This window comes from Sapajus apella, unplaced genomic scaffold (genome assembly GCF_009761245.1).
Source record: "Sapajus apella isolate SASKATOON/1434 unplaced genomic scaffold, GSC_monkey_1.0 scaffold66, whole genome shotgun sequence".
Classification (NCBI taxonomy): Eukaryota; Metazoa; Chordata; class Mammalia; order Primates; family Cebidae; genus Sapajus; species Sapajus apella.
Genome location: NW_022437006.1, coordinates 4,183,643 through 4,207,604, shown reverse-complemented (window position 1 = coordinate 4,207,604; position 23,962 = coordinate 4,183,643). Strand labels below are relative to the sequence as shown.

Below are 23,962 nucleotides of genomic sequence, written 5' to 3'. Positions count from 1 at the left end.
CACCATTGCATAGTGTAGTGTTACACAACAGGCATCCAGTAAATATTTATAGATTAAAAACTACAACAGTATAATCCTAAGGAATAATTTTGAGCTGAGATTGGATCAAGGATATTGTGGGAAATTTGTGTAGTGGATGGACGTAATTAAATGTTCTCTAGGGCTGCTTCTGACACTACTCTATGGTTTCTAACATTTTAAAGTACTTGGGAGAAAATAGGTGTTATTTTTAACTTCAATTAAGACTTTTAAGTCTAACATTGTTCTCAGTGCCTGCAATGAAATGGGTATCTCCCTGTGTCTAGGGAGCCTAAAAAAACGAAAGTTGATTTGTGTTTGAAAAATGATCTGATAGACTCTCAGGGATGAGCATGGAGTAATTACACGTAGACGTGACAGTGGAATCAACAGAAATGTAGACTTATTACAAGGGATGTATCTTTTCCACATGTTATTAATGCTCTAATGTCTCCTCTCTTTTCTGGCAGAGAGATTTGTGGGAAGAGGGATTACTGATTCACACAGTTGCATCTTTGTGTTTGAACCTGGACTTAAAGCAGGAGTGGAAGGGTGTTGGAGTCGTAGGTCATCCAGGCCGTAAAGAGGCCTGATCAGTTTTCCCTGACCTTTGTGTCTTCTGTCTGATGACACACGTTTTCAGACCTTAGTGAATCTTTCTCCTGGAGAATGGAAATATGTAGTCTGAAATCTCCTTTTACTCTCTCCTTAGCAGCCAATGCATGTTTCAGATTCTATAATAAATTTCACTAAGTAGCTATTAAGCATCTGTATTGGGCCAGGCACAATGTGGCTTGGGATTCAAAAAATAAGACACACTTTACTTCTCATTATGGACTGATTATAAATTTAGGGGACAAAAAACATGTATAAAAGTATAATGATGTGATAAGTTTTTAAAGATGGTATTACATATATGGAATTAAAAAAATAAGTACCATGATCCTGAAGTTGATTCTTTTAAATGATAAAATTTTAATTCTGGATGGGGTTATGTTTCAAGTGAAGTCAATCTGCAGCTCTTCATAGCAAATGGAGTGGGACTTTCACCGGTTCAAATTGTGATAATTAAAACACTGGTCTTAATATTGCATTTTAAGCTTATATTTGAATAGGACTGCTTCAAATAAATGTGGAAACTTACATTGTCAAACAAAGTATGCTGTGAAGACTTGACTTGAGCCATGTTTCCTGGTTTACTCTTCTAGTTTTTAATCTTATAAATCCCGTAAACTCTAAACTTGTGAAGCCATTCTTGCCACCCCAGATAGACCTTATTGTACCTTTCTCTGTGACACTTCTGTTACTGCCCATAGTGATACTCGTATGTCATTAATATAGACAGTAATAGAAAAATACGTAAGACATAGTAATGCAGAGAAAAATTGATGAGGTCCACCTGGAGCTGTCAAGTAAGGTTTTACAAAAACCTACTTCATAGAGTTATTGTATAGATTAATTGATAAACTGTTTTCTGTTAAAAGCTTAACAAGAACTCATGATGCTTAGTATATGCTCAGAAAACATTAGCCATTGTTTTTTAATTAATATGAATTTCTCTTCCCATTTTATCTCTGTTGGAGACGGACATCAACATCTTTTAGATTGGTGAACAAAACCAGATTGTCCTGAGTTAAGTTTTCCTGGCTCATGTGTAATTAAAACCTTTGTCGGACTATAATTTGCAGATTAGATAGTAGGAATGCAAATGGGTGAGTTACCTTATTTCACCTTTATAGTTCCTGGTTAAAGAGAGAAAGACACTTTGAAATTTTCATAGTTCATAATTTGAACCTTGAAATTTAGGATTCTGCAAAAAGGGAATTTAATGCATCAAGTATATGACATGTTATTATTCTTTGTTGCCAGTAGTTGGCCAATTTCAACTTTAATTGAAGTTTAGGCTTTTGTAATAGTTTGCAACATCACAGCAAAAGGTAGTAGCAAAAAGCTTTTAATTTTAGATTAGATTTCCTCCTTATCCTATAGAATAAAATTTTAATCTTAGAAATCCCGTAAACCCTCTAAACTTGTGAAGCAATTCACAACATAAGTAAATTATAAGTGTCAACATAAGCAAATTATAAAGAATCTAATGATACTCAAGTGAATAAGGATACTCTATTTTTGACTTACTGTACAAATTACAGTGCATAAAGTAGAATTCAGGGATCTTATTTTATGCAACACAAAGTTCAGCCATATGCCACATAACAACATTTCAGTGGAGGCATATAGGATGGTGTTCCCATAAGATGATAATATTTCTATTTTACTGTACCATTTATATGTTTAGTCATGTTCATACACAAATACCATTGTGTTATAGTTGCCTACAGTATTTACTACAATAGCATGCTGTACAGATTTGTAGCCTAGGAGCATTAGGCTATGGCATATAGCTTAGGTATATAGGGGGCTTTACCATTCAGGTTTATGTAAGGCTACTCTATGAAGTTTGCAAAATGTATTCCTGAGAATGTATCTCTGTGGCAATGCTTGATTGCATCTGCATGTACACATCTTTACAAAGAATATCTTACTAAAGATCCTGAGGCAGCGACTTTGTTTACTTTTTCATAGGTAATATAAAATAGACAAATCTAAAGTACATTATTTATTATGAATGAATAGCTCTTGAGTCTGGAGAGGTGAGAACCCTTTTTTAAAAAAAAGGTTTATAACCTGATTAAGAAAAACATGCATGTTGGAAAAGAAACACATGACTTTTTTACATTTGTTTGGTAATTATCCAGTTATCTGTGCAAGAGATCATTAAGGTCTGGATTATTGTCAAAATTTTAGTTTCTGAATATGACACACATTTTCAAATGAAAATGTATATATAAAGAATACAGAATTTATAGTTATTAATAAGCATTAAATCTTTGCCTATGGATAGATAGCTACTGCTATGGTTAATAGTTACTTTTTATTTGCTTTTAAGTGAACATCTGGCTAACTTAATCTAACTCAAAATAATTTACAGACGTAAACTCAAAGCCACTGTCAGTAATTTTTTTTTTATTTTTAAGCAATCATGAAGATAAGATACCCAGAGATGAGCCCTATGAGCAAGTAGTGCCTTAATTGTTCAAAAAGGAACAAATTCTAGGAAATAAGATAGATAAACATGACTAGTTTCTAGCTAAATTATAAAATATTAATGAAGGTTTGGAAGCATTTAGAAAAGAATCTGATGATTACTAGGGACTTTTGTGTGTTCACTAGAAATATGCTTTACTAAAGTAATTTCGTTTTTTTTTTTTTTTTTGAGTGCATTGCTTGGTGAGTAGGAAAATTCTGCAGATAAAGCATTTGGCATACTTCTCTTTCATTGAATATATTTGTAGAACATTTACTTTGAGCTTATAAGCAAAAAAAGAAAGCAAAATAAGGTTTAATCTCATGGGGTTACTGATGACAAATCTCTGGAATTTGGCAAATAAAAAAAGACATGGTTTAATGGGATACCTTGTCAGGGTTGAAAAGTGGGCCCAGAAGGTCTCTAATGGGGTGCAACTAAGAGCTCAGGCCTTCAGCTTCCGTGCCTATCAAATCCAGGGAGCACAGAGCAAGCTAAATGGCTGTTATGCTTGATAACAGAGCTAATATTAAAAATAACTTTAAGATACTGGAATGCTGTTAAAAATCAAGAAAAGTTAAAATTCATAGGAAATATAATATGTATATCTCCCTCTATTTTACATTTTAAATATATTCACATTATTGCCGTTGATCCACTCTTAGAGCTGACCAACAGTGAGACAGACTCCTTCCAGAGAACGCTAGGAGAGAATTTACGGAAGTCTGTACAGGGAGACAGTCAGCGTAAGATACAGGGTGACCTTTGTTGAGGAGATTAAATCTTCCTTGTATTTGGAGCCTGACTGAACAGCTTCTTTAGTCCTACACAATTCTAAAATTCTCAGGCTGCTTTAGTGATTACAATTGAGAAGTGGTTTCATCAAACCTGCCAGAGGATTTGTCCCCTGAAACGGAATAAATCATCTGAGATCCTCAAGATTGCAAATTAGTAAAGAGGAGGACAGTGTCTCTTTTTTGTAACTTCTATGAGAGTTTAGTAGACATTGGTTGGTTCGCTGATAACACCCGAGTCATTCTATTTGATTACTTTTGGCTCCTGTCTTTTAAATTATCAAATTAACTTTTTTTGAATATATTCGGTCTTTTGTTATGAAATCAAGAATATTTTGTTCTTTTTACAGCGAGAGTTTGTAAAGTAGGAAGATGACCACTCTGAAAGCCATATGCCCCTGGCACCCTCTGAAGCACCTCAGTTCTCTCCTGACTCTTTAAATGATTCATTCTGTCATTTGCATGATTCCTCTGAAGAAAACCAATTACTTAGTGTTCTTGAGGTGATTGACTTGCAAATAATCTTGTGCTGTTAAGCACATTTTTGGTAAATTTTCCAATTTCTGAAAACTAGAAATTATTTCTTCACTCTAGTTATAATTGAGTTATTTAGATCAGATATTCAGAGATTAATAGACTCTCAAAACCAGTGGGTGCTGCCTTCATACTGCACATTTTACCATTCAAGGATAAACATACATCTTCAATTTTTTTGTTGTTAAAAAACATACTTCAAGGAATTTATTATCCCAGTCATTTAATCACATACCTCTTTTGGGGCTTAGGGTCCCAACCCCTCCCTGTTTCTTCCATTTTTGTCTCCCCTTCTACACCCCCACCACACTTTGGTGTTTTTGATGTTTCTTAATCTTACGTAAAGTGTGAATAAAAAGCATTTTTAGAACCTTTTGCCATGTTTATTGATTTGTAACATGCAATATATTGCTGTGTCAACACAGCTTCAAGACAAGACCCCTAGCTTTTCTACAGCTAGACTAACACCCCCAAATCCTACCTCTGTAGAGCTTCGGAGCTTTGACAACTGTCGAGGTAATGGTTACTTTCCTCAAAACATAGCCATTATGGATGATTGGCTTCAAAAAATAAAGAAAGGTCTTTTGAAAAATTGACAATTCTCGCCGCAAAGAGCTGAGTGACTAGTCAGCTGCAGTTTCTTCTAAGTTGTAATTTTTTCTAATATATGATGTTGAGGTTTGAGAGAGAGCAATTAAAATAAAATGGTCTAATTAAACAGTATTTTTTATCATCTTTCTCAGTTTAGATGTTGAGGAAGTGTTCATGTCCTACCAAGCAATTGTTTTCTCATTTTGAGAGAACTGTCTATACTTTTGGACTTACTGCCTTTACCTGTTTCCCTTTTGAGCTTTATGTCTTAAAGAAATGTTATGCCATTTACTCCTTTTAATAGATTAGACATATTTTCAGGTTATTAAAAAAAAAAAAACCTGTCTCACAGATCATAAGCCAAACTATATGAAGCTCTTGGAACAGTGCCTGGCACATGGTAGTATATGGTAAATGTTATCTGTTCTTGCATTTTAGTTTTCAACATATCTACCATGCACTTGCCTCAGTGGAATAGTTTAAAAGGATATTTATACTTATAATCAGTATGAATTATAGTTATTTATACTTATAATTAGTAGAAATTACATAATTTGTACTAGTGAGCTGTTTCATGAGTTTACACAAATTAACCCCTTCTGAGCCCTAGGTTTCTCAGCTTTATCCACTTCATGGTGGTTTTGTGAGTATTAAATTAAGTAGTAGTGCAGAAGGGTAACTGGTACATATAACCTCCTGGTGGTGTTGGTTTACTCTGCTCTCTTATGAGGTAAGAGTTCCTTAAGTACAGGGACCATGTTTGGTTGTTATTTTTGTGTTTATCCCGGGATCTGTCACAGCCTCTGGCACAAAGTAGGTATTTGTTTAGTAAATGTTTGCAGGATACATAAATAGGAGCATTGGGAAGGAGAATAAACAGAAGATTGTGTAGAAATTTTTCTGTTGTAGGTAATATTCTTCCAGGGGAAAAAAGGTCATTTGAAAGCCACAGGGGTTTTAAAAACTCAGTTTTTTCATTTAAACCTGAAAGCGTTTTGATAATTTACTTCTGAACTATTACAACTAATATGACCATCACTGATGAAAGGAGGAAACACAGAGGGATACAGACTGGAAGAGAAAAGAGGGAGGGAGAGAAAGACTAGGAGGTTTATTAAGTGCTATGGAAATGTTAAACTCTAAAGTTATGCTCTTGAGAGTGGCTTCAACAGTCTTAGCTCAATTATCAGGGGCCTTTGGAAAGCCTATTAGATGATTAGCCTTTATTGAAAACATTACTTGCCTTTAAGACTTTGAAGGGTCCTTTCTGAGTGGAAGATAACAGCCAAGGTGGTAGTGAGAGGCATGGAAGACTGAGGAGGATGTGTGTGGTTTTGTCTTCAGTAACCAGAGCAAACGGCTTGGGATTAGAGAAAATCGATCTGAGGACTGGGTACATGTTGTTCACTTCCACTGTCAGAGCTACCAAGCAATTGGGAGGTAAGGTATTGCATTTCTAGAGTTGGTTTTGATGTCCTATCTCAAGACCTAATTATGCTTCTTGGGGTGAAGTGGGGAAAACATGTGTCTTGGGACTGGCCGTTGGTAACTGCATTAGAGAAAATTAGCTTGACAGGTCTTCCTCGATTTGGAGATTTCTCTGGAGGAAACACTGCAGTGTTAGGTCCAGGGGACAAACCCTGATCTGTCCTTGGTTTAGAGGCAACACATAATCACATTACCCGTCAATTTAGTCCTGACACCTATGAATGCCCAGTTCTTCCTTGTCTTTCGGCTTCTGGATGGGAGACAACAATGCATTTCTTGTTTGTAACTGGTTCACTTTTAAAACTGTCGGGTCTGCATTGCCTTCTGCTGTTGGCGTAGTAAGAAAAAGCATGTGGTGTATTTAACCAATGGGAGAAAATATTTCTTATTTATGGAGATGAAGTAGACATGTAGCTAGAGAATAGACATGTAGCTGCTTGTTTGATGGCCTGTCTCATTTCTCAGTGTTCATTTACTGCTATGTTTTTTTTAGCCGGCTACAAACACAAGTGGCACTAAAGGAAAAGACCACATTTTCTTTTATCCTGGCAATAGGTGATTGTTTTTATTTATTTTTATTACTATACAAAATGAAAAGTATTCAGATTAACCTGTTGTTCAGAGAGGTGATTTCAAGTGGGGAGTAGTGGGATTAAAAAACAAAACAAAAAATAACTACCCTCCCATGCCACCTACATTCTGATTGCCAGTGCATTTGTGTTTGGTGCCTTCATCAGCATCTCCCAGCTGCCATCACTTCAGAAGTTCCCCAGCTTTTGCTTTTTCTTAGAAGGCATCAGAAGGGCCGGGTGCGGTAGCTCACACCTGTAATCTCAGCACTTTGGGAGGCCGAGGTGGGCAGATCACGAGGTCAGGAGTTCAAGACCAGCCCGACCAATATGGTGAAACCCTGTCTCTACTAAAAATACAAAAGAATGAGCTGGGCATGATGGCACGTGCCTTTGGTACCAGCTACTGGGGAGGCTGAGACAAGAGAGTCACTTGAACTTGGGAGGTGAGGGTTGCAGTGAGCCAAGATTGTGCCACTGCATTTCAGCCTGGGTGACGGAGCCTGATCCCGTCTGAAAAAAAAAGACAGCAGGGAATAGTGGAAGGAGTGTGGGATGTGAGATTGGAAATCCTGTGTCTTGCTTTCAAAACTTTCATGTAAATACATGATTTTAGATAAGTCACTTAATGCTTGGGAGTTCTTTCTCTTCTGTAAGGTAAGAGTTATATGTAAAGTCCTTCTGCCATAGGTATTTCATTGGCCAGATGAGAAAGAAAAAGGAGTACTTTCGTGATCTGCCATCTACTTGGGCCCCTTCCACAATGTTAAATGGACACTTGTGAGAGTAAAACCATGCTCAAAAGTGTATTTTTTTATTCTCTCAACAGTCAACACAGAAGGCTTCTGTGTCCAAATGTGGGGGATTTCTTCCCACCAACAAGCAATCAGTTTTGCAGCAGACACCAGCTGGGTGTCCTATAATTCAGTTCTCACACTGAGAGCCTAGAAATAACGTCTGAATCCACAGGTAGAGGGCACAGTCCCTAAGACCTCCCATCACCCCCAGTGCCAACATCCTTCAAATACAAATATCAGTTGCAAATTTAGGTCTCTGTAACTTTGACCAACCACCTATTTTAAGTTTGGAGTTTTTATAACACCTTTTTTGGGTTATATTAATTTTCTAGGTGGTTCACAGAAATCTGGAAACACTTAGGTTTACTGGTTTATTTCAAATGATATTTCAAAGGATACAAACAAACAGAGAAAGAGATACATAGGGTGAGACTCGGAAGGATCCCGAGCTCAGGAGATTCCGTCCCTGTGAATGTGGAGTGCATCACTGTTGGTACATGGATAAGTTCTTGTTCCCTTCCTGTCAACCTCCATATGTTCAGCTGTCCAGAAATGCTCTGAACTCAGCCCTTTTTGCTTTTTACAGAAGTGTCATAATCAAGTATGTCATTACCTAGGCATAATTGATTAAACCATTCGTGATTGGTGACCAACTTAACCTTCAGCTTCTCTCCCCTTGGAGGTTGGGGAATCCGGCTGAAAGTCCCAACCCTCTTAACCTGCCTTGGTTTTTCCAGTGACCAGCCCCTATCCTGAAGCTGCCTAGGGGCTACCAGTCAGCTGTCAACTTATTAGCATAGAAAAAGACATCACTTTGGAGAGTCTAAGGATTTCAGAGCTGTATGCCGTGAAACAAGGGTGGAAGACCTAATAAATATTTCACGCTATCACAGACAGAAAGTGCAGTGTCAAGCCTTAAGAGGAGTCCCCAATCCTAGTCACATACAATTAAAAAATGCTAAATAGATAGCATGAGTTCATTTAAAAAATAAAGTATAAGCCTAGTGCTGCCCTATCGTATGATTTTTTATATTTACCCTAAAAATATTTTAACTTTTAATAGGATGCTCCATTGGATTTGGTGCTCAGTCCTGGACAAATCATTTCCAGTGCCCTGAGTTAGGTTGAATTTTGTTATTTGAGTCAGCCCCATCAGTAAGCTTGCCTTGCTGGCTATTTATGTGTTTCTTGTTATTTAAGACATCTTGCTGAAGTTGGATAGTGCATGCAGTCCTTGAAAGAGTGCTTTTTAATGGAAAACTGTTGCATTAAAAAGTGGCTTTGTGTTTTTGTAGACCACACAATTCTAAGCCAAATGACACAGTTTCAAAATAGCTATTGGTGGGTAGAACACACAGGTAAGTACTTGAGAGCCTGGTGCTAGATGTTTGAAGTATTTGTAAGAAGAAAGCACAGCATGAGCCAGGTCTAGAGTTTCCTGTTTGATCATTTTTACAATATCTTAGAATAGATTTGCAGTTACCCTGCCGGATGTGTAATTCATCTTTAATTAGATACATTCAAATATATCAGCTAAAGAGCTTTTGGTTCAGTATCCAATATTCAGAGCATTTATTCTGGTTTTGTTGGCATGCCTTTTACTGCCTCTCAAATCTCTGTTTGTGGTTCTGTATACAGTAAAGGTATACAGTAAAAAGCATTTTAAAGTGTAATGAATGATACTTGGTGCTGATCAAAATGGAGTAAGTCTTCCACAGCCTGTCTCTCTACTGATTAGCACTAAAAACTCTGAAAATAATGGAACATGCAACTGAGGATTCTGAAAAGTAAGCAGGCAGATTGAGGAGGGAAGTCAAAATTTGAAGACCAACTTGTATGTCTGAATTTAGTACTTGTATCATCTTTCTTAATCTCCTGGCTTTTACCTTTGGAGGACTGAGTTATAGGATTGCTCAGTGAACACCATATGTGCATGCTGACCTCACTGCCACCCTGCCAGTGGTACACAAACGTGCAGGGACCCCGAATGCGTTGTCAAAGCCCTTTAGCCGGCACACCCTATTGGAGTGTTACCAGCAGACTGGGAGCACCTTGTCCCTTTCAGCACAGCAGGAGCTTAACCTCCAGGGGCCAGAGAAAAAAGGCTATGGGCCTGGTCCCAGGCCCCCAGGGTTAGAGCACACAGCCTAGGAATGCTAAGCTGAGCCTTGGTCCCCTGTAGTCATCCAGACATAAAGCCAATCAATTTAACACAACTTAGACCACTGTCAAACCCTCAAGGGCATCAAGGAATATGAAAGCAAAAAGCCCCATCCAAAGGACAGCAACTTTAAAGATTAAAGAAACATCAGCACACACAGATGAGAAAGAACCAGTGCAAACCCTGGCAATTCAGAAAGCCAGATAGTGTCATCTTACCTCCAGATGACCACATGAGCTCCACAGCAAGGGTTCTTGATTGAAATTGCTGAAATGATAGACATAGAATACAGAATCTGAATGGCAAATAAGGTCATCGAGATTTAGGAGAAAGTTGAAACTGAATCCAGGGAATCTAAGGATTTCATTAAAATGACACAGAAGTCAAAAGATGAAATAGCCATTTTAAGAAAAAAAAATTGTTTTTCTAGAGCTGAAAATCTACCAGAATTTTATAACAGTCAGAAGTATTAAAGCAGAATAGACAAAGCTTAGGAAAGAATCTCATTACCTGAAGACCAGTTCTTTGAATCAACTCAGTTGGACAAAATAAAGAAAAAATTTAAAAATGAACAAAACATCTGGGAAATAAGGGAGTATGTGAAGAGACCAAACCTACAACATATTGACATTCAAGGAACATGGGGAGAGAGAGCAAGCAACTTGGAAAACGTTTTTGTGGTTATTGTCCAGGAAAATTTTCCCAACCTCACTAGAAAGATCAACATGCAAATTCAATAAATTCCCTGAACCTCAGCAATATACTATACACGATGACCATTTTGAAAATACATAGTTATCGGATTCTCCAAGGACAATGTGAAAGAAAAAATATTAAAGGCAGATTAGAAGGGTCAGGTCATATACAAAGGGAACCTCATTAGGCTAACAGCAGAGCTTTCAGTAGAAATCTTACAAGCCAGAAGAGATTAGGGCAGGGGCTTATATTCAGCAACCTTAAAGAGAAGAAATTTCAACCAAGAATTCCATTTCCAGCCAAACTATGCTTCATAAACAAAGAATAAATGAAATTTTCTTGGGACTAGCAAACACTAAGGGAATTTATTACCACCGCACCTGCCTTACAAGACATGCTTAAGTGAGTGCTCAAATGGAAATGAAAGACTGTTGTCTGCCACTACAAAAACATGCTTAAGTACATAGCCCACTGACAGTGTAAAGCAACTATATAATCAAGTCTACATGACAACCCTCCAACAACATGATGAAAGGTTCAGATCTTATAGCAATATTACCCTTCAACATAAACAGGGCTGGGTGCAGTGGCTCATGCCTAGAATCCCAGAACTTTGGGAGGCTGAGGTGGGTGGATCATCTGAGGTCAGGAGTTCGAGACTAGCCTCACCAACATGGTGAAACCCCGTCTCTACCAAAAATGCAAAAAAATTAGCCAGGCATGGTGGTGCATGCCTGTAATCCCAGCTACCCCAGAGGCTGAGGCAGGAGAATCACTTGAACCTGGGAGGCAGAGGTTGCAGTGAGCTGAGATTGTACCACTGCACTCCAGTCTGGGTGACAGAGTGAGGCCCCCTCTCAAAAACAAGACAAAACAAAAATACCTTGAACATAAACAGGATAAATGCCCATTTTGAAGGCACAAAGTGACAAGTTACATAAAGAAGAAATCCCAACTGTATGCTGTCTTCAAGAGACCCATCTTAAATGCACAGCCAGTCATAGGCTCAAAGTGAAGGGGTGGAGAAAGATCTATCAAGCAAACAGAAAATAAAACAGCAGGAGTTGCTATTCTTATTTCAGAAAAAAACAGACCTTAAATTATCAATGGTCAAAAAGGACAAAGAGCAAGCTTTGGTGGCTCATGCCATCTCAGCACTTTGAGAGGCTGAGGTGGGCAGATCACCTGAGGTCAGGAGCTCAAGAGCAGCCTGGCCAACATAGTGAAACCCTGTCTCTACTATGAATACAAAAATTAGCTAGGTGTGGTGGTGTGCAGCTGTAGTCACAGGTACTTGGGTGGCTGAGGCATGAGAATCACTTGAACCTGGGAGGTGGAGGTTGTAGTGACTGAGACTGTGCTACTGCATTCCAGCAGGGTGACACATAGTGAGACTGCATCTAAAAATAAATGAATAAAATGGACAAAGAAGGCCAGTAGATAATAATGAAGGGTTCAATTATATAAGAAGACTTTAATAAATATATATGCACCCAACACTGGCATGCCCAAATCAATAAAACATGTCCTTAAGAGACCTATGAAGAGACTTAGATAATCACACAATAATAGTGGAAGTCTTCAACATGTCACTGACAGTGTTAGATCATTGAGGCAGGAAAGTAACAGATATTTGGGACCTAAACTTGACATTTAACCGCATGGATCTAACAGGCATCTACATGATACGCCACCCAACAACAAGAGAATATATATTATTCTCACCTGCACATGGCACAGACTCTGCAATTGACCACACATTTGGCTGTAATGCAATTCTCAAAAACACCGCCACAGAATCCTACTAACCAGACTTTCAGACCATAGTGCAATAAAAATAGAAATTGAGACCAATAAGATCTCCTCAGATCATACAATTACTTGGAAATTAAACAACCTGCCCCTGAATGACTTTAGGGCAGAATGAAATTAAGGCACAAATCAATAAATTCTTTGAAATGAATGGAAACAGAGATACAACTCACCTGAATCTTTGAGATGCAGCTAAAGCACTGTCAAGAGGAAAGTTTATAGTGCTGAATGCTTATGTCAAGTTAGAAACATCTCAAATTAACAACCCAGCATCATGCCTAGAGAAACTAGAAAAACAAGAATGAACCAGCTCTAAAGCTAGCAAAAGAAATAATGAAAATCCTAGCTGAACTGAAAAAAAATTGACAGGTGAAAATTGATATAAAAGATTGGTGAAAACAAAAGTTGGTTCTTTGAAAGAATGCATAAGATTGATAGACTATTGGCTTTAGCTGGACTAATAAAAAGATCCTAATAAACACAATTAGAAATGACAAAGGTGACATTACCATCAACTCCATAGAAATACAAAAAACAAGACCCCCTCAGAGACTATTAGGAATACCTCTATGCACACAAACTAGAAAACCTAGAGAAAATAGATAAATTCCTGGAAATGTAAAACCTCTCAAGATCAAACCAGGAAGAAATGGAATACCTGAACAGATCAATAATGAGTTTTGAAATTGAATCAGTAATAAAAAATCTGCCAACCAGCAAAAGCCCTGGACCAGATGTATAAAGAAAAGCTGGTACCAATCCTATTGAAACTTATAGAAAATATTGAGTAAGAGGGACTTTTCTCTAACTCATTCTATGAGGCCAGATCATTCTAATACCAAAACATGGCAGATGAAAACTTCTGGCTAATATCCCTGATGAGCATAGTCACAAAAAGCCTTAACAAAACACTAGCAAACTGAATTAAGCAGAACATCGAAAAGTTAATCCACCACAATCAAATAGGCTTTATTCCTGGGATGCAAGGTTGGTTCAATATATGGAAATCTATGTGATTTATCGCATAAACAAAACTGAAAACCATATGATAATCTCAGTAGACACAGAAAGGCTTTCAACAAAATTGAACATTCCTTCTTGTAAAAAACCCTCCACAAACTAGGCATTGAAGGAACAAACCTCAAAATAATAAGAGCCATTCATGACAGACCCACAGCCAACATTATGCCAAATGGACAAAACCTGGAATCATTCTCCGTGAGAACCAGAACAAGACAAGGATTCCAATCTCACCACTCCTGTTCAACATAGTGCCAGATGTCCTGGCCAGAGCAATCATGCAAGAGAAAGAAGTAAAAGTCATCCATATAGCAAGAGAGGAAGTCAAACCATATCTGTCTGCAGATGATACATTTCTATACTTAGAAAATCCCATACTCTCTCTCCAAAGGCTTCTAGAAGTGATTAAAAAAAAAACTTCAGTAAAGTTTTAGGATACAAAATTAATGTACAAATATCAGTAGCATTTCTATATATCAATAATGTTGAAGCTGAGAGCCAAATCAAGAATGCAATCTTATTCACAAAAGCCGCAAAAATAATAAAATACCTTAGGAATACAGCTATACAGGAAAGTGAAATATGTGTACAGTGAGAATTACCACACATTGCTAAAGGAAGTTGAAGAGAACACAAACAAATGGAAAAACATTCCATGTTCATTGATAGGAAAAGTTAATATTGTTAAAATGGTCATACTGTCCAATGCAGTTTACAGATCCAATGCTATTTCTGTCAAATTACATAATTTTTCATAGAATTAGAAAAAACTATTCTAAAATTAATATGCAACCAAAAAAGAAACTACGTAGCCAAAATGATCCTAAGTAAAAGAACAAAGCCAGAGACATCACCCTACTGACTTCAAAGTATACTGCTTGGCTACAGTAACCAAAATAGCATGATACCGGTACAAAGACAGACGTATAGAGTAGTGGAACAAGTTAGAGAATCCAGAAATAAAGCTGTACACTGACAGCCATCTGATCTTTGACAAAGTCAACAATAACAAGCAATGGGGAAAGAATTCCCTATTTGATAAACGGTGTTTGAATAGCTGGTTAGCCATATACAGAATTTTGCAACTGGACCCCTTCCTTTCTTCATATACAAAAATCAGCTCAAGATGGAATTGACTGAAGACTTAAAACCTAAAACAATGAAAAGCCTGGAAGGAAACCTAGGAAATACCATTCTAGATATAGGCCTTGGCAAAGATTCCATGATGAAGACTCCAAAAGCAATTGCAACAACAACAACAAAAAAATTGAAAAATAGGATCTAGTTAAACTAAAGAGCTTCTACATAGCAAAAGAAACTAGTGCAAGTAAACAGGCTGCCTTCAAAATGGGAGAAAATATTTGCAAACCATGCATCTAACAAAGATTTAATATCCAGAATCTGTAAGGAACTTAACAAGCAAAAAACAAACAGTCCCAGTTAAAAAATGGGCAAAGGACATGAACAGACACTTTTAGAAAGAAGACATACAACCAACAAGAATATGAAAAAATGCCCAGCAGCGCTAATCATGAAAGAAATGCAGATCGAAACCACGATGAGATAGTATCTCACAGCAGTCAGAATGACTATTATTGAAATGCCAAAAAAATAACATGCTGGAGAGGCTGTGGAGAAAAGGAAACACACAGTGCTGGTGGTAACATAAATTAGATCAACCACAGTGGAAAGCATTGTGGTGATTTCTCAAAGAATGTAAAACAACCACCATTCAATCAAGTGATCCCATTACTGGGTATACACCCAAAGAAATGTAAATCATTTTACCATAAAGACATATGCAAACATGTTCATCACAGCACTGTTCACAGTAGCAAAGACATGGAATCATCCTAGATGTTCAACAGTGGTGGACTGGATAAAGAAAATGTATTACATATACACCATGGAATACTACAAAGCTATAAAAAACAATGAGATCATGTCCTTTGCAGCAACATGAATGCTGCTTGTAACTTTATCCTATGTGAATTAATGCAGGAACAGCAAATCAGATACTTAATATTCTCACTTAGTAAGTGAGAGTTGAACATTGCGTACTTATGAACACAAAGAGGAACAGTGAACACTGGGGCTTACTTGGGGATGGAGATTGGGAGGAGGGTGAGGATCAAAAAGCTACCTGTCAGAACTATACTCACTACCTGGGAGAGAAAATAATTTGTACACCAAACTCCAGTCACATGCAATTTACCCATGTAACAAACCTGCACATTTAAGAAAACATTTTTGACAGGACCCAATGACTAATAACATAATATCCAACATGTTCAGAATATAATGCAAAGACACTTAACATATAGAGAGTCAGGGAAATCTGACAAGTTATTAAGGGAAAAGACAACAGATGCTGCCTACAAGATGACCCAGATGATGGATTTATCAGACAAAGACTTTAACTTGGCTTTGATAGCTGTGATCCAAAAGATAAAGGTGAATATACTTGAAATGAATGCAAAGATAGGACTTCTCAACAGAAAAATAGGTACTCCAATAAAGGAATCAAGTAGACAATGGATTGATTTAATAGCAGAGGGAGATTTAATAGCAGAAAAAGTGAGTAAACTTAAGATAGATCAATAGAAATCGTTCAAACAATAGAAGTTACCTAAAATAAGAGGAAAAATGGGGAAAAATGAATCAACTCTTTAGGGACTTGTAGGACAATATTTGGGTTTCTAACATTTGTGTCAGCATAATGCCAGAAGAGGAAATATATCTGAAGAAAAAATATGTGAAGAAATAATGCCTGAAAAGTCTCCAAACTTGGTGAAACCTATAAACTTACAGATTCAAGAAACTCAGCAAACTTCAAATGGTATTATTTCGAAGAAAGCCATGCCCAGGTATATTATAATCAAATTTCTGATAATGAAAGGGTTGGACATGTCAGAAGCTTGTAGTCACCAGTCTGTTCTAACAGGTAAAAAATGGGACAGACTGAAAAATCAGCAGTTCTTCTTGGACCTAAAGAAAAGTGAGGTCATAGGGCAAACCACTGCCTCCAAAACTGGAGAGACAGGTGGATACAGCTAATCATAATATACGTGAGTGGTAATCAATGAACAAAGTCTTCCATGGGAATCATTGCTTCTATGGGAAAACCTGCATTGTAGTTGACAAATTGCTGGAGACTCACTGTGGACAAGTCTTAGATTTTAAAAACTCCAGGAGTACCTAGTCAGCAGAAGGGGGTGGAGGGGTCTTCAGCTCTTTTGAATTTCACCTCTTGGTGCTCTGTCAGGTTTTCACAGTGAATATTAGAGAAAATTTCCCTTTGCTTCTGGCACAAGGAGGGGAAACGGAGCCATTTTGAAGTATACCAGAGTACTCTGTTTTGTTTTGTTTTTAAATGAGGTTTGTCCCCCCCAAAATTAGTTAAACACAGTGTAGGTGACCATGGGTAAGCAAAAACACTCAATTCTACTTCTCTCTAGCCTTTTATTTGAGGAAAGGGGATTACTAAGCTCCCGTACCCTCTAGCCATTCTGTTCCAACTAAGAGAGAAGAGAACTGAGAAGCACTTGTGAAGTTCACAATCCAGAGGCACAGCCTCACTAGAGACTGAGACCTAATCATAACACTGTAGAATGTTTCCCCTGCCCCCACACCTTACCACTTTATTACTGATGGTGTATTTATATCAGTTTCCTTTAACCAGTGTGTCATGTCTGGCTATCAAGAAAAAAATTAGAAAATATACTAGAAGGGGGAAGAATGGGCTGAAGGAAGAGACAAAGCAAGTATCAGAATCAAAATCAGACGTGTCAGGGGTACTGGAATCCTCAGATTGGGAATTGACAACACCTTTAATAAGCTAAAGGCTCTAATGGATAAAATAGACAGCTTGCAAGGACACATAGATAATGTAAGCAGAGAGATGAGAATTCTAAGAATTCAGTAAAAGAAATGCTAGAGATCAAAAACACTATGTCATAAATGAAGAACGTTGGGCTGGGTATCCCAATGCTATGGGAAGCTGAAGTAGGAGGATCACTTGAGGCCAGGAGTTTGAGACCATCCTAGGCAACATAATCAGATTGCAGCTCTACAGAAATTTTCAAAAAAATAGCTGAACATAGTGGTGCATGCCTCTAGCCCCATCTACTTGGGAGGCTGAGATGGGAAGATCCCTTGGGCTCAGGATTTGGAGTCCACTGTGAGCTGTGATCACACCCCTGTCCTCCAACCTGACTGACAGAGCAAGATTCTGACTCAAAAAAAAAAAAAAAAAAAAAAAGCCTCTGTTAGACTTTAGTAGACTGGACATGGCTAAAGAAAGAATGTGCAAGCTTGGGCATATCTTTAAAATAATCCCCCCAAACTGAAAAGCAAAGTGAAAAAATACTGGGAGAAAACATAACAATATCAGAACCTTGAGACAACTACAAAAGGTGTAACATACATGTAAAAGAAATATCAGGAAAAGAGAAAGGAAAAGAAATATTTGAAGCAATGATGACAGAATTTCCCAGCCCAACCACAGATCCCACAAGTTCCTAGATGATAAAGCAGGATAAATGGCAGAATATCTGCATGAAGGCATGTCACTTTTGAACTACAGAAAAATCAAAGGTGAAAATCCTGAAAGAAGCTGGAGAGAGAAGGAAACACCTTATCTATAGAAGAGCAAAGATAAGAATGCCTTGTGCTAACAAGAAGAGAGTGGAGTGAAATATTTAAAGTGTTGGTAGATTGCCCTACCAATCTAGGATTTTGTACCCTGTTAAATATTTCCTACAAAACTGAAGGATAAATAGAAATTTGCTTAAACAAAGGAAATTTGTGGCCAGTAGACCTGTCATGCAAGAAGTGGAAAAAATATGTCAGAAACTCAGATCTGCATAAGGAATCATTGGAGAGAAATAAATGGAAGTAAAACTTTCATTTTTTAAATTAATCATTGATCTGAGACAACAGTTTATTGAAAGTAATAGCAATAATGCCTTTGATGGGGTGTGCTTGTCTATATATATACTGGTTTATACTTAAGCATATATATCCATGGTTTGTTTCCCCCAGCATTTTTTCTCCTTGATTTTCAGTTTTGGAGGTTTCTGTTGAATATGACCTCAAGCTTGGAGATTCTTTCTTGTGCGTATATGTGCTTGTGTGTGCATGTGTGTGTATATATGTATGCTTATTTACATGTGAAATGTATGACAGAAATTATTCAAGGGATGGAAGGAAGGAATTGGCATTGTTTTGCTATTCTAAGGTATTCATACTACACATGAAATAATATAGTGGCACTTGAAAGTGGACCTGAATTAGTTGTAAATGTATATTGCAGACTCTAGGGCCAGCACAAAGAAAATGTAATGAAAATAGTATAACCAATGTGGTAAGAAAGGAGAGAAAGCTGGGCGTGGTGGCTCATGCCTGTAATCTCAGCACTTGGGAGACCAAGGTGGGCAGATCATGAGGTCAAGATATCTAGACCATCCTGGTCAGCATGTTGAAACCCCATCTCTACTAAAAATGCAAAAATTAGCTGGGCATGGTGGCGTGTGCCTATAGTCCCAGATGATCAGGAGGCTGAGGCAGGAGAATCGCTTGAACCCGGGAGGCAGAAGTTGCAGTGAGCTGAGATCGTGCCACTGAACTCCAGCCTGGCAACAGAGGTAGACTGCGTCTCAAAAAAAAGGAAGAGAATACAGAAATATAGAATCACGTAAAATGCTCAACTAAATCCACACAAGAAAGAAAAAAAGAGTGGATGACAAAAATAAGAAAATAGAAAATAATAAATATGATAGACTTTAATCTATCAGTAATCACTTCAAATGTCCGTGGTCTAAATGTACCAATTAAAAGACAGATTGTGAGAGTGCATGAAAAAACAAGACCCAAATATATTGCTGTCTACCTGAAACTCTCTAAATATAAGTACATATAGATTAAAAGCATGGGAAACACATGCCATGCTAACATTTATCAGAAGAAAATGGAATTAGCTATATTAATTTCAAACAGCAGATTTCAGAGCAAGTAAAGTTATCAGGGATAAAGAGAGGTGTGTTTTGTAATGGTAAAAGTGTTCCAATTTACCTTATATGTCTAATAACAGAGTGACCAAATTCTCAAATGCAAATACTGGTAGAACTGTGAGGAAAAATAGATGAATCACTATTGTGGTTGGAGACTTCATTACCCCTCTATTAGAAATGGCCAGGTTTAGCAGGCAGAAAATCAGTAAAGACATTGTTGAACTCAAGACCACCATTACTCAACTGGGTATAATTGACATTTGCAGACTACGTCATCCAGCAAGAGAACACACATTCTTCCGTAGCTCAGATGGAACACTCACCAATACAACACATTCTGAATCATGAAACACACCTTAACAATTTAAAAATAATACAAAATATGACTATACTTAGACCATGATGGAATTAAACAAAATCAATAGCAGAGGGATAGCTGGATAATTCCAAAATGCTTGCAGTTTAAATAACACACTTCTAAATAACACAAGCCATGAAATCTCAAAAAAAGTAACAAAAAATTTTGAGCTAAATGAAAGTGAAAAATGAAAATTTGTGGAATTCACTGAAAGCAGTGCTTGTAAATTTATAGTGTTTGATATATTTATTAGGCAAGGAGAAAGTGTTAGAGTCAGTCTTCTAGGCTTTCACCTTAGGAGACAAGAAAAGGGTAAGCAGAGGATAAGAAATAGTAAATATTGAAGTGGAAATGATATTGGAAACAGGAAATTGATAGAGAAAATCAACAAAACAAAGAACTGGTTATTTGAAACGGTAGAAGAAACAGGGTTTTAGCCAGGCTAAGAAAAATAAAAAACTACATAAATAATGAATATCTGATATGAAAGCACCAGGCTCAGATGGGTTCACAAGTGAATTCTACCAAAGATTTAAGAAAGAAACTGTACCGATTGTTTAACATTTCCTTCAGAAGATGGAGGGAGAGGGAATACTTTCTAACTCATTTTATGAAGCTAGTATTAATACCAAAACCAGACAAAGCAAAAAAACTATAGACCAGTATCTCTCAGGTACATAGATGTAGATATCATCAACAAAGTATCATAAAACTGAATTCAACACTACACAGAAACACTAATACACCAAAATCAAGTGGGGTTTGTCCCAAGTATGCAAGATTTATTCAACTTTTCATGGTTGATGTTCATCACATCAACAGACTAATACTCTTATCTCTTAAAAAATAATAGTAAAATAAAAAGAATGACTAAAAAGCAACAGTAATCAAGACATTGTGGTGAAAGAATAGACGTGTAGATCAGTGAGACAGCGCGCCCAGAAATGGACTTTGTAAGATGCTTAGCAGCATCCCTGGCCTGTATCCACTAAGTACCAGTAGCAAAACTCCTGCTGGTGGTTGTGACTAGCAAATGTGTGCTGTTGGTACCAGTAGTCCCTAGGGAGGAGGGTTCAGGGGGCCATATCTGAGAACCACTGCCCTAATCCATATCTTGAAATCCCTGGGTGGAACCTGTTGGGTTGTCTTTTCCTTTTTATAAATATGCACTGGTATTTGTCCTGCTTATTTCAGAAAATGGCCCTAAGCATCAAATGAGATAATGACTTGGAAGTGCTTTGACAAAAACTCCAGGTTCTATTATTTTATTTGGTTAGGAATAAGAAAATGCTAAAATAAAAAAAAAATGTTAAAGGATGTCCAGAGGTGAAGGGAAGTAACTAGGATGGTCACAACTGAAGGGAAAATATTTTGAATGAAGATTGATATTTAAGGGAAGATGTAAAATGGCTGTTCAAACAGGATCTTGTTGGATGTCATTACTTTGGTGTCACCCAAGCACAGATTCTGGCCTTCCATTTTTCTGGTCTATAAAGATGATTATTTTCTTTTTAGTTCTTATTGAGTTGATTGGGGATAGGACTGATTATTTCCATTAACCCAACCTAAAATAGACTGAGAAAGGACCAGAATGCTTTTTGTAAAGTAAGGAGAAGTACCAAGCGAATTGAAATGTCCTGTTTAGCTGGTCAGTGTTTTGGGATTTTTTTTGTTGTCGTTGTTCTATCTCTTCTTACAAAAGAAGGATCTGACACCTTTATGGAATGTTGTATGGTGAACTGGTAATCAGAACAAAGCAGTTATTTGCATTCCTAGTACAGTGTAGTTGGTGGCTGATAAATATTCATGTTCTTTTGGTTTCTTTCCAATATATAGAGAAATCTACCAAATCAAGCAGAACTTTTCACTGGTTTGTCAGGGCACTCTACCCTGTCTCTGTCGGAGACACTTTGAACAGTCTTGGAGTTTGTGTTTTTTTTGTTTGTTTGTTTTCCTGACAGGGATTTTATATAGATTAATTGGCCTTCTAATAATACCCTTTGTCAAACTAATAATAATATGACAAATTAGGTTACATCATATTCTCTTTATGCCTTTCTGAGGGAATATTGTTATTGCATTCATTTACAATAACTGGTATTTGGAAACCTCCATTCAGGAATTTGTTTATAAACTACTCTTAAGGAAAGGTGCCGAGATTGTGCCACTGTACTCCAGCCTGGGCAACAGAGAGGGATTCCATCTCAAAAACAACAACAACAGTAAACAAAAAAACAAAAATAAAACCCCAGCTTTATTATAGTATAATTAACATACAAGAAATTGCACACAGTGTGAAATTGATAGTTTTTGCAGCAGTGACAAATAGCTCCCTTAAACTCCTATGTAAGAAATAATGAACGGCAAAAATTAGTGGTGCACAGTGTTGATGTGAAACCTGTTGATTACATCCAGAATTTAAGAAGACATAGCAAGTAAGTAATGTTGAACTGATGCCTGGCCTGAAAAAAAGCTTAAATCCAAATGATTAGATTTTAAAACATGGGGTATTTGTTAGATGAATAATAATAATAATAAACTATTGAAGGAAACTGCTAGCCGTAGAAACTAGGCACCCTTCTGTCCTTTATTTTTCAACCATAGTCCTAATTAATTCATGTATTCTGCATTTCCATGGTAGCAAGAAATCATCTGTAGATGCTGGTAATTTAGCAGTTGCTAATGGTTTATAATAAAAGGTACTATTACAGAAACATCAGCTATTATACTGGAGTCCATAGTTCAGGAGACTTTTCTTTTTTCTCTGACTTAATTTCTTTGTATTTCTTGACATATTTAAGATGCACATAGTTTTTTACCCAATTAATTTTTTTATTGAATGGATGCAAAAGAGAGACAAATTAGTTACTGAATATCACTAAAAGAATTATTTGGAAACATTTAATAAGTAAGCATAATGCATAATTCCTTTTCTTAAGATATACATGTTTTTTTGAATGTATTATTTCTGGAAATGAATACCAGAAAGAGTGAATACTGGAAAGAGTGAGATCTTACATACATTGTATTATTTCTCCCTTCCATTTCTCTTTTCCTTTCCTCACTGCTGCCCTTGACAGACACTAAGTATCTAATATTTCCAAAATTATACTAGAGTCTCCTAATACATTATTTTTATAACTGTATTGTGAAGTATGTAGTTAACCACTAGCTAAGTACAAATGAGATGCAAAAATGTATTCAAGACTATCTCCCTCTGCCGGGTTTATGTCTAGAGATTCCTAAACATGGCTGTTCACGAAGTGGCCACATTTCTTATAGGAAGACACTGTGGGCAGCTCTTGATTATTCAAGCACTGTCTAGTTCTTTCATCATGATTTGTTTTTGGGTCATATTCATGCTGTTTTTGCCTCTCATCAGTGAATGGATGAGAAAAAAGAGAACTCATATTAATTAGTTTGATATTTATCAGCTGTGTCTATGATAACATCTTGTGGAGTATGTTATTTTTCAATATATGGGAAAATTTATAATTCCCAAGGTTAAATTTTTTGTGACACAAAGTATTTGTTCATCATGATAAGAATGAACAACTTGCTTTTCTCATTCCCTGGCCATCTTGGTGGCTGTTCTTGGTTGGAGGCCATCTGGCACCTAAGCCAGGAAGGTGGTAAAGAAGATGAAAAAGTCACTGGAGTTGATCAGCTCTAGGCTTCAACTTGTTATGAAAAGTGGAGAAAGTACATGCTGGGGTACAAGCAGATTCTGAAGACGATTAGATAAGAAAAAACAAAATGTGTCATCCTCACTAACAAGTGCCCAGCGTTGAGAAAATCCCCAATAGGTACTATACCATGTTGTCCCAAGCTGGTGTTCTTCACTATAGTGGTAATAATATTGAATTGGGCACAGCATGTGGAAAATACCGCAGACGGTACATACTGGCCATCATTGATTCAGGTTATTCTGATATCTTTAGAAGCATGCCAGAAGATACCGGTGAAAAGTAAACCATGCAAAATCATTTTTCTTCAGTAAAACTTGCCAGAGGTTCACGCCTGTAATC

The 23,962-nt window shown here is 37.0% G+C and overlaps 1 protein-coding gene and 1 pseudogene across 2 annotated transcripts in view; both read left to right on the top strand.

Annotated features, from left to right (window-relative positions):
• Positions 1-23,962, top strand: part of SLC2A13 (solute carrier family 2 member 13) — a 351,790-nt gene that overhangs the window by 11,832 nt on the left and 315,996 nt on the right. The window lies entirely within an intron of this gene.
• On the top strand, positions 1,391-23,962 carry LOC116530376 (annotated as a pseudogene).